Below are 12,841 nucleotides of genomic sequence, written 5' to 3'. Positions count from 1 at the left end.
TACAAAAGAACACTGAACAGTTACTTCCACCGGGCAAACAGACTACTGACGGATAGACTATCACATGAGCATACACGCAAAAGCACCTTAACACTTTGAGTGCCAGCCGTGTTTTCCTTTTTACCGGCTGGAATGCCACCATCCACTCCCAATGTTAACGTTAATATTGCCTAATCTATGTTTTAAATTATGGCTATGTGTCTAATCTTTAGTATATGTGTGCGCACGCACGCTCGTGCCGCTCGCTGATAATCGCTGCTCATATTTCCTCATGGCTTTTACAGTCAAAACAGCCATATCACATATCACATAAACGCTTATATATCCGTGAAAACGAGTCTGATTATCCTAACACTGATAACATAGATTCCTTACCTGAGGTCAGATGGTATCCAAATGGTTTATTCCAATTTCCCATCGCCATTTGGAAAAATCGATAATTGTATTGATCCATCGTGTGTACAGTATAACCCATATTCGCTGTGGCTCAGAGGCTCCAGAATGAACTCTGGTAGACCCCGGCTGCATCAGTGAGAAGTAAAATGTGGAGTCAGAAATCCGTTCTCCCATTCACTTTCATTGAGTCCATTCCAAAAGGGTGATTTACCATCTGGGAGACGATAGGGTGCGCTTTTTTCACATCTGAGCGCCGGCGGTCCCTGGATCTCCAACGGTAGGCTTGCGTGATGCAATATGATTTCAGATCGCTAATAAAAAAAAATAACGTGGCATTCAACGGTCGGGGGGTAAACCCGAGAAAAGCCGTGAGTGGCATACAAAGTGTTAAGTGACTTACACACTACACAAGCACACTTATTATGCACACACTGCTGCTACTTACACTGTAGAATCATTTATTTTTAGATTTGATCTGCTATTTTTCATCTTGTAAAAAACATATACCTTGTATTGTATGGAGTGTATAGATAATTGTAATTGTTGTAAAAATCTACTACGGTTGAGGAGCTGGGGAAAACAAGCATCTCATGTTTTTCTGAATGTAAGTACATTTAAAAATGCTGTGACCATAAAATCATCTGACTCTGAATTATAATCTTCTGATCTGAATATTTTAGGGGTTGCCAAAAATAACTATTCAACTAGACTACAGAGAGTGGCCCGTTCAGCAGAACGCACAATTGGAGGGGGGCTTCCCACTCTCCAGAACATTTACAACAAGCGGTGCATGGGTAAGGCTAAGATAATTATCAAAGACTCCAGCCACCCAAACAACTGCCTCTTTGAACTGCTGCGGTCAGGCAAGCGATACCAGAGTCTCATGGCAAGCACAGAAAGACTCAGAAGAAGCTTCTATCCCCAGGCCATCAGGATGCTCAACGAACAATAACACTATGTAACAACCATCAAATGCACTCACAGCACACACATCCACATGCACACACTCACTTTAAACAAACAACTCACTGCAGCACCCACTTTACACACTTTAGAACACCTAAACACACTTTATATTTATTGGTAAAGAATTTGCACTACAACCCATACCTCATTACACCTTACTGTAAATTGTACCTAAATTGTACCTCATCCCATTTCTCCTTTGCACTATATAGTATATTGTATATTAGTATATTGTATAGTATATTGTATGGTAACTCAGTTACTTCTACTCTGCATTGAACATTGTACATATGTACATACTGAACACTTGTGTCTACGTACGTGACTTCTATTTTATACTGCTATACCTATTTTATTTTATACTTATCTATTTTTGTCTAGCACAGTCTCTGGGGCGTAACAGAAAGAAGCATTTTGTATAAAAGTATTCTGTACTTCTGTATGACAACTAATAAAGAAACTTGAACTATTGCTACTATTGCTGTGATGCAACCCCTCCTCACCTCACTGAGCTGGCCAATCGATCATGGAGAAAGACGAGGGGTTGTTGGGGGTTAAAAATTATGGCCCATCCACACATGACGCACCAAGCTGCAGCAAGGCACTGCATTGTCTGATTCCATGCGAATGAGCCCTTAGACCCATCAGACCTGGGTGAAGATAAGGCAGAGCCTCAAATATTTGAACTAGTTGATTTGGACCCTTGTCTCAGCAGATACATGAACTGGTGAAATGAGATAAGCTAAATTAAGTTTCCTTATGGGTCCCTTTGGTAGTGTGTGTATTTTAAAAGGCATTTTAATACACAGGCTATATATAGATAGATGAAAGATAGAAAGATGGGAGTATATCAAGCACCCATGTTTGTTTTTCATAATTGAATGAGATTATTCAACTTGACTTCAAAACAAAACAAAAAAATTACACCAATCAGGTCAATTAAAAATAGATGATTTACAATTAAGTACAATTAATGTAGTATCATGTTGAGGTACAGTATTTATATACTATTGTCTTTGCAGGTTTGTCCCCTCCTACCCCCTCTGCCTTGCTCTATCTTATCTCTTCTCCCCCTCAGCCCCATGCTCCCCCTATGTCTCCTCCAAACTCTTATCTTGCTTCTCGTTCATCCCCCCCTTTCTCTTCTCCTCCCCCTCACTCCCCTCCTCTCCACTACCCTTTGGTCTCACACAACCCACTCCTCCTCCTCCTCCTCCTCCTCCTCCTCCTCCTCCTCCTCCTCCTCCTCCTCCTCCTCCTCCTCCTCCTCGTATGTTCCCTGTTGACCTGTCCAACCTTCAGTCTCTGTTCCTTGCCTTCCCCTCCTCTCCCCACCCATGCAGAATCCATGTATAACACAATGTGAGAAGTGTCATGGATATTAAAGCCACAAGCCGGACCCCCCCCTTCCATACTCATGTATGCCTGGTATATAAACCTCAGAAGTGACATTACATTTGCCCACTGCTTCTAAAGCTCCCATGCTTTACTATGGAGATCGTATGGCTAAGGCTACGCTGGTCTTTTCATGTGACTTCTCGAATTAATTTGAATATCCGATCACACCAGGACATATATGAGTTGTGTTCCACATTTGACAGTTCAATGCGAGCTTGGTGATCAGATTGCAGTTCCAATTTCATTATTCAGTGCAACATTCCTGGCCATCTGGCGAGATGAGCAAATACCAGAGAGGTACACTATGGGTCAGCTGGGCCACTCAAATTTTTTTTAAAGATGAATGTATGAATACATAATAAAATACTTCTTAGTATTTTGTTTCAATATTTATATTTAAAATAACTTATTTTGGCTCTAAACCTTGCATACTGGTCATTTTTATAATTTTTGTCTAATAATTGTTTAGACGTTAGACTGTCAAGTGAAGAATGGATGTTTTTCCATATTGAAGTGCATTCATTATCGTCGGGGGAACATAACCTTAGGACAATTTGGAGGCCTTCATGTGTGGTCAAATTGGGCTGACCACTAATGCATTTTTCTTTTTTTTTTCTAAAATGAATGACAAATTCTGTAGCCTTATTGCAAATGTCGACAGAGTTTACAATGAACCAAGCTGATCTCAGGAGCGAGCTGCCCAAACAGTGTTGCTGTCCCTCAATATATATCTATCCTCATTATATACCTATCAATATATACCAATCCTCAATATATACCTACCCTCAACATATGCTTATCAATATATACCTATCCTCAATTTCCAGTATATATACCTATCTGCAAGGTCAGAGAAAAGGGAATGTTCCTGTGTACATGATGATTTTTGATGATGCTGGACTATTTTTTTATGTGTGGGTGTAGTTCTATTTCCTTATGCCTGGGTCCTGTTAAATAATGTGTAGGTGTTATATGTCAGAGGCCTACGTCTTACTTAAGTATGTGGGTGGGTATCTGTGGCCCTACTGTGAGCAACATACCCAGAATGCCTAGTGGTGCATTTGACTGTTAGCAAAGCCAAGATACATAGCATGCTAGTCGCTAACTCATCTGATGCTGTGTTGTTAAATAGGGTGACCATATTGTGATTTCCAAAAAAGGGGACATTTCGCCCCCAGCCTCAAGATACTTAAATGATACTCAAGGTTTACTCAAAGATGCCTTAAGATCTTAATATATTTAAAGTATGCCTCCTGTGTATGGATAGAAAATTATTTATATTATTTGATATAACAAAATAACATCTATAAACAAAGTTACTCAACATGCTTTATTATGCCTAAAGTAATCTCTGACAAATCTCAATGGTAAGAAAATTACTTAAAAACCAACCTGTAACAAAATAATAGCTCTCTTTTCAAGTCTTACCGGACAAAATTAAAAGAAGAATACAAAATAATGTACTAAATAATATCCCTTACTACCGCAGTTTAACAGCAACTTTTCATTCAGATTTCTAGCTTCAAACAGAGTTATGAGTTATGAAAACATAATTTAGAAAAAATGACAGGGTTTTTATTTTTTATATATATATTTTTAAATGTTATGTTTTTCTGTGTCCATGCAAGCTTTGCACGCGTTGCACTCTGCCCCCCATTTGTCCCGACTGGGACGGTAAATTGGGAATCATCTCTGCAGTTCATCTGTAAATGTACACTTGCACTTTGGCTTTGTGAGCAGAATCAAATCTGTCCGCTTCCTCTGTTTGCGTGTGACGTGTTAGCTCCGCTAATGGTCCTGTGAAAAACAATGACAACCAGACATTTTCATACATTTAGAAAACCCCACCGGACGCCCCGGACAGGGCGTGAAAACTGGACATGTCTGGGCAAAAGAGGACGTTTGCTCATCCTAGTGTTGTATCAAATGGAACATAAAATAATAGCACTGTAGCATCAGCATGTCAGGACAAGATGCATATGATTGAATCCAAGCTATCTACCTAGCCACTAGCATGCTACTGAAATAGACCCATTTGACAGTTAGCAATCCAACATTAACGGAGTTAGCCGGACAATGCTACTATTTGATACAACACAGAATCGGAACCAATTGGTAATGTTAGCGACTAGCATGCTACAGTATGTATCTTGGCTTCGCTAAATACAGTCAAATGAGTCTATGGTGCCTAGCCCTCGCAATGTGCTTGGTCTTTCTTGTACTGCAAGGCATTTTGGACGTGTGCTCCACACCAGGGCTTCTATCATCTCCCCTATCATGTCTTGTCTATGTAAGTGCCTTTTGTGTGTGAGAGTGACTCACTTATGTCATTCACTTTCTGTTTGAACGTGTGTGTGTGTGTGTGTGTGTGTGTGTGTGTGTGTGTGTGTGTGTGTGTGTGTGTGTGTGTGTGTGTGTGTGTGTGTGCGTGCGTGCGTGCGTGCACAGCGCGCATGCGTGCGTGCGTGCGCGTGTGTGTTCATCAAGCACGTTCCCTGTACCTTTGAACTGAACCTATTGTCATGGTTACGGTTACGGTGGGTTGTGGTTTTACAACCTGCTCGCTTTCCATACAGCGACAAGCAGGTGGGGGAGAACACATGATTGAAGTGCAACATAATGCTGGCAGGTTTTAAACATGATGTCACATATCGAGATGTGGTTTCACTTACTTGTCACATTGTCATGATATACAGCATAAGATAAGATGATCCTTTATTGATCCCCTTGGGGAAATTCAGGTGTCAAAGCAGCATGGCGGGGGGAATACATAGGGTTGGGGATGCATAGCTTCACAGTCCTATATACACTGTAGTCCTAGGTACACTTAAAGTATAGATAGAAATACAATATAATATATAAGAAAAGTACAAACACAAGATAGTCCAGTGATGAGAGTCCAGTGACATTAGTCTCTAGTGCAAAATACAAGATAGTCAGTACGGTGATGTGAGTCTCTAGTTCTCAAGTAGCCAAGTAGCGCAATGTTTTGTCTTTCTCACAAAATGAAAGCGTTGTTTCGCCAAAGTGATCACTGTGTAGATACATCACCAATAAACATAACAATGACCTACTGGCACAATTGTGTTGTAACCAAGATTTGCAGAATAATTATTTGGTTTTGATTCATGGATTATTAGAATTCAACTACAATACATATGACTTTCTCTTGGGTATTTCCTTGTTGTTAATTACAACATAGTTAACTATGTCACCTATGAAGTAACAATTTATGTTCATATGGTCAATAGAATTGATATTATCGTGTATATTTGACTAATGGGGTATTCAACATTATTATAGCATTATTCAGAATGGCTAAGCTGAAAACAGACAACAGTTAGCTTGACTTCTGTAACTGAAATGATCACACACCCACTCTATCTCACATAACCCCCCCCCCTAGGAACCAGTTTTGTTGTAAACCTGATGACCAAGAAAGGCACACAATAGAGGCATACACACACACACACACACACACACACACACACACACACACACACACACACACACACACACACACACACACACACACACACACACACACACACACACACACACACACACACACACACTAGCAATCTGATCAAACACACCCCATGACCGATTGATGAATGACACACACACAGAAACCCCCCTCCCAGACACTCACACACACCCAGTACCCACATGCAGACAGACCAAACAAGGTTACCAGGGGAGGACCAGACCCACTTGTGTATTGGAGATAGGATTTAAACAACTTGTTGAGAACAGTAAGGGACTCAGTCTAGCCGAGGCTAGGTCACAGATGGACGTCTTGTTACTGTGCTGTGGAAACCATGTATGCTGCATTAAATCAACTTCTTCACCAACTTAGCCATTGTCTCTGAAAACCATCTCCAGTCTGAATTCCTCTTGAAACCAGCGCCTACCCTCATCAATTCTACTTCACCTACAAACACAATACTGTTCTGACGGCACAATATTGATAAAATACTGGAAAAGAAAAACATTTAAAATGCATATATTAACACATTGACGACCACGGCTTGCAGTGTAATATATGGCTGGAGGACAACGCTTTGTCAACAAACCGATGTACTTTCTAACAGCTATATATATACTTTATCGTATTGCTATCTGTCCATTCTCATTGTCACTTGAGTGCATAAACCGTGCCTTCATAATGGCTTAAAGAAAATAAAGATCCATCGGTTGGTTGTCATTTTATAGCGCCGTGAATATAAGGTTTATAGCAGTTTTCGCCTAGTCTTTTTTCTGGGGAGCTAGATAATAGGCTAAAGGCTAGTCACGTTATATCAAACGCCATTTCTGCTGTATATATACGAATGAAATAAAACAAACTGCGTAGCATCCGGACTATTACAGAGCATCTATGGATGAAATGGGGGCGGCGGGGACGCCGATTACTATTATTGATTAGCAATACAGTGTGCATTCAAGTAGCCATTTTCACTGATCGATCACGTTGCGTTTTAAAACAATGTCCAATCCAGCTGTAATTTGGGGGAATAGTATCCTACCGTCAGCCCATGTGATCGCCGGCAGCATTTCGTCATTAGTCATCGGAATCTGGTAGATCGATATGTCCATTGGTTGATCATAAATCCCATTATTCCAGGCTGAAATCTGCGTTCGGTAACGGGATCAAAGATGGAGTATGTTCAGGTGGGATCGAGGCTCATATGAAACGCCCACAGACAGTAAACATTTTTTTTCTTCAATCGCCCTCAATAATACTGCAGTGGAGCGATGGCGCCCCTAAGCGGATCTGGCCGGTATTGCATTTTTTCGAAAATCAAATATGCGGGTAGGTCCTGCAAGTAGATCGGGGACGTTAATAGCGTTATTAATATGGAATAAAACAATAACAACTTGCCACAAGTTAACTCGTGGCTCTGGTCACAACGCATGGCACCGAAACACGAGTTAACTCGTGGCTGGTCCGAAATTGAAGCACAGGTTTTGTCAACAAAGAAAATAAACAGGAGTACAGGACGCTGGTAATGCAGGTTTGATTGAGTAGGACACCATGACTCAATGAGACCTTCTGATGACAGGTGGGCATATGTTTGGAAAATATGAGAAATTCTGTCAAATAATTATTGCAGCTTTAAATTCAAAGTATTTTGAACCAGGGGGAGGGACTAGTGGAATATCACTTCTGCTGTCTAACATGAGCGGGCACACACTCATGTCGCACACACGCACACTTATGGCCAAAGGAAAGGACACTTTAAATTAGAATAACAGGAACAGTGTATTGCACTACCAAAGCTAACTAGCATGTCACACATGCGCTGTAAATAACTATGTACAGATACCGAGATGTCACTCCATGTTACCTGCTACCTGTTACTGCACAATGTTGTTTCTTCTTTTGATTCTATTATATGTACCACTGTATTGCACATCGTTGCGGGCAAGACCACCCGCATTTCATTGTATACCTGTATGCCGTGACAATTAAAACTCTTGACTTGACTTGACTACTCTATTGTACAGGGAAAATAGGAAGAATTACATTTTTGAAATGTTCGTATCCCACTGTAAATCAGAATATAGGTCTGTTTTGATTCAGTGTTTACACACATTACCCACAAATTACAGCAAATACAATTAACACACGTTTACCTATTGTCTATTATTAATCCTCAGTCAATCAACTAGAGAACTGAATCAACTGAAAACTTTGTTCATGTTTAGATTGCTGATTGGGCCTAAGCTCTAGCCATATTTACAGATTTGCCTAAAAGTACATACAAGAAAAGTACATGGAAGATTTGCTTAGAAGAATAATGAACCAAAGGAGAATATCAATGATTATTATTAGTTATTTTTTTCATCTTTATGGTGAATAACACCATGCTAACATTGACCATTGGCAGATGAGGTTTTTTGTAGATTCAGTACTGAATTTTGCCAATCCGGACACATGCAATTTGAAATATGAATATAGAATATAGAATATAGAATATCAGGCCTATAATTGACTTATTATGGCCATGTCATACATCTATGGATTGGCCCAAATCTCCTCTTTCCAGTGGCAGAGTTAAATCTGGATTTAGTACCACCAGGCGCCAGTTACAGGGCAGCAAAGACCATGAATGAAATCTACAATAAGTACAGTTATACTTTTGTATAATGTCCAATACTGTAACTCCGTCATTTTGTACTGGATTTTGTACACATTTTTTTCCTAGATGTTCACAGAAAGGTAAAGAAACAATATACGTTGTATTTTATGGCAATATCGTTGCGGTTTGTTCGCCCAGAGACTCCACATCTATCAAAGAAGGCATGTGGTCATCTCTCGCTATCAAACTGTCTCTCCATGTTCCCTATCGACACACACAGCAGAGACAGACACGGATAGAAGAGGGAGTTAGACAGAAATAAATGTAGAGAGTAGTTAGCTATGCAGGTGGCAATTAATTCAGTCAAGAGATATACAGTAGGCTAGAACTGTGTTAGATTATTTAAACTTTTATTTATTCTCAAAAAGACATTTGAGGTCACCCTCATTTTCAATGTAATCAATACTTTATAGACATTTCAATGCATACATCTCTACAATAAAAATAAATATCAATAACTATCTACATAGCACTTTTCACACATGGACCGCAGTCCCAGAGTGCCCCACAGCAATTTGTATAAATTAACATAGGCATAAAATCAACACACAATTGACAGAATAAAAAACAAGGCAGAGGCTGAAAGAGACATAGAGAGATAGAGGTATAGAATAAGAGTTAGCTATGAATGTGGAGAATGTGGAGATTAAATGGTAAATTAATTCAGGAGTACCTATTGTACTTTTTAATAATTGGATGAATTATCATTGCAAAAGACATTCGACCACAGAAAAAAGGTACATGTATGTTATGTTATAGCCATAAGTAATATATTCACGTATTGTAAAAGTAATATATTTATGTGTCATATCGGCAAAACAAGCCGGGAGCCAAACCCACAATGATTGTAGTTGCAGGCGAGTGCTCTCACCACTATAGACTAAGGCTGCGGTTACACTAATGGCCAGTTTTCGTTTCGTTTTCAGGGTCAGTTTCGCTTTTCAGAACGCAATGTAATGGCAGGCAAGTTAGACATTGTTTTTGCCTCCTGAGCACAGTGATGTATATACATGTAGTACAATGCCAAAGCAGTAGGTGGCAGTAGGTGGCGATGTAGTTCAAACATGAAGGCCATTTGCAACCAATCAGAAAAGTTGAATGTGCCAATACACTTCCTGCTCAAAATCAACAATCCACCATCTTTAAATGCCTCGCGTGAGCCATTTAGCCAACGTAGCATTTATTTTTCAGCAAAGAAAGTGCAATAAAAGTGCAATAAACAAAACGGATACATTCACTGTGTGTTCTGCCTCTCATTTGTTGATGAAACAAAACTAACATCAACACAATTGACCACCAAGAGCGGAGTTTAGTCTCACAAAAAGATCGTTGCCGATTTTGTTAGCTTATGTTCTAACGTGATTGGGATATGCCAGTATAACAGTATAGCATTGTGGCTAGCAGCGAAGTTTGTTAGCTTACGTGCTAACGTGATAGGGATATGCCATTATAACAGTATAGCATTGTGGCTAGCAGTTTGGTAACGTTAATGCTAGCTGAATGAATGGATGTAAACTTTATTTAACAGATTGCAGAATGGGTACAATACAATACGGCTCAATACAAACAATTGTTAAGAGAATGCAGACTGTTGTAGCTTGGACTGGGCTCCTTATAACAATAACTTGACAACACATGGTAGCCGCAGCTCCTTGGGACAGCTCTGCTGTAAACACTGGAAATAACCGCGCAGGTCTCTACTGCGCATGGGCGTTGAGCAACAACAGCTCTGTATCCGGCTTGCGCAGATTACATGGCACCATTGTCTGCGAGTTTTGGCGAGTATCCAAAACAGAAACACAATTTCAGCGTTGCCAGTAGGGCAACGCGTTGTCCTGTCAAAACGGTGTTTCTTTTTAACTTGGACAGTGTTGTGAAGGATCAGATTAAACCGAATATATATATTTATTTATGGATATATATTTAATAGTATTTGTATATCGTTTGATATCCCTTGTGTATTCCTTGTACATATACACTGAATATCCCTTTAGTCTACTAACAGCCCATAATAGTTTCATTCTCTCATTGGACAAGAACCTGGCGCCAGCAGCCAAGCCCCTTGGTTCAAGTTCAATCGTGCCGACGAACATGTCGTTACTAGCCCGGTTCCGCGTAGGAATACGTCTGGCGAAATACGAATGGTACTATTTGTTCACAGCGCATATATATATGGCGCAAGTAAAGTAGAACTTTCTTTTAGTCCCTTAGCCCTTAGTTCTTTACCCTCCAACCTAGTGGCAAGACGTTAAGCCTCACCCACGATACACGTGTGGTGCAGTATGGTCAACTTGGCCTCAGAATGGCATTGAGACATCGTGTGGATTAATAGTTGAATTGTCATAGTTTGGCACTATACCGTCGAGTGGGACGTATTTCTATTAAGTTAATAATAGTCTATTGTGTATGGTGCATCGTTCGGTTAGAGTTATAAAGTGAGCAGTACCCCCATCGTTCCTCGCGTTATCTAGAGTCTTAACCAGGCTGGGCAGACCACGTGTGGTGCTTTCATCCGAGGAGTTCTGGGCCAGGACGAGTGGACCTGCACATTGGATTACCTTACCCGGACGACGGCGAGCCCTACACGGCTTGGATTATCTACTTGCTTTGGGTGCTTTGATTATGCCATGGATAACAGCCAACACTAGCGAGTGTTGGAACTACCCCCCGAGAGGAGTCCAGGTGAGACGGCGCTCTACCCCGAGTGAGGTCGCCTCACGTCTCTTCGTTGTGGACCGGCAGCTACCGTCTACAAGAGGGCCCAGCTGTATTCATCTGTGGACCGAGGTTCTGTGGGCACCGTGTTCAGCACTCTGAATTCTCCCAAGAAATCGTTGGCCAGATGGGATATCGCCGGCGGCTCTCCTAACCCCCCCCCCCTCTACTGACTTACAACCAGCGGGACCCCCTTTTAGTATATCCAGCTATAATCATTTAGGTACCATCGCTATAGTTCCCTAAAGAGCCAGGTTGTATACTTGCTTCCTGCATAACCAGAGATTGGACATTCAATGTTGATTTGCCTACGAATACTCATTTGCCTTACAAGTGCATTCAAATCATAAATGTCATTAAGTGAACGTTGTATATACCCTTTGCTATATAAAATATTCGATTTATACATTTGTGTGGACTTGGTTTCATGGTGGGAAAGTGTTCATCATATCTATATCATGTACTGTGTGGCCAGTAGTTAAAGTACATAATCGGTAGTGGTTTAATGATACCATACTTATCAATACAGTCAGGGAATTGTACCCCTCAGTTACAATTGGTCCTTCGAGCCGGAGGGTAACTAGTGTAATATTAATATAGTGTTATTAATATTGAAATGGCCTATGATGAACACTCCACGAAACGGTCCTCCTAACGTAGAACGCCCGCGGCGCAGACGACAGACACCTCAGTACTTAGAGGATTACGCTGTCAGTCAACTACCTAGCCTTCGACAAACGGTAAACGCGGTAAAAGTAGAAAGTAAAATTATGTCTGACCTTAACGACCAGGTTACCCCGACCACAGAGGCCCTAGTGGGTTCTTATGTAACTGACCAAGCTCACGGTGGGGACCAGGAGGGAGCTGACATGCCTTTACCCCCCGCCAATACCGAAGAAGTAGTCCCCGACCAGCCCCGGGAGGAAGACAACCCTACAGAGAGAGAACTCTGCACGGAAGAAGAGGAGGAGAGCGCCGAGGAAATAGAGCTCCAGGACTCCCCAACGAGTACAGCCAGGAGCGGCTCACCTCTACAACCGTCTTCCCCCAGCGAAGCGGAGAGGATGCTATCACAGGCGTTCCTCGCCAGCCTGACAGCCTCTACCGAACGCGATCGACTTCAGGGTGAACGCGATCGACTTCAGGGTGAACGCGATCGACTCCAAGCACAGACGCTTAGCGAGCGCGAACAACTCCAAGCGCAGCAACGGAGCGAAGAAGAG

This window comes from Notolepis coatsorum (assembly GCF_963971535.1).
Source record: "Notolepis coatsorum genome assembly, chromosome: 13".
In the NCBI taxonomy this organism is placed as follows: Eukaryota; Metazoa; Chordata; class Actinopteri; order Aulopiformes; family Paralepididae; genus Notolepis; species Notolepis coatsorum.
Note: the sequence above shows the minus strand (reverse complement) of the source record.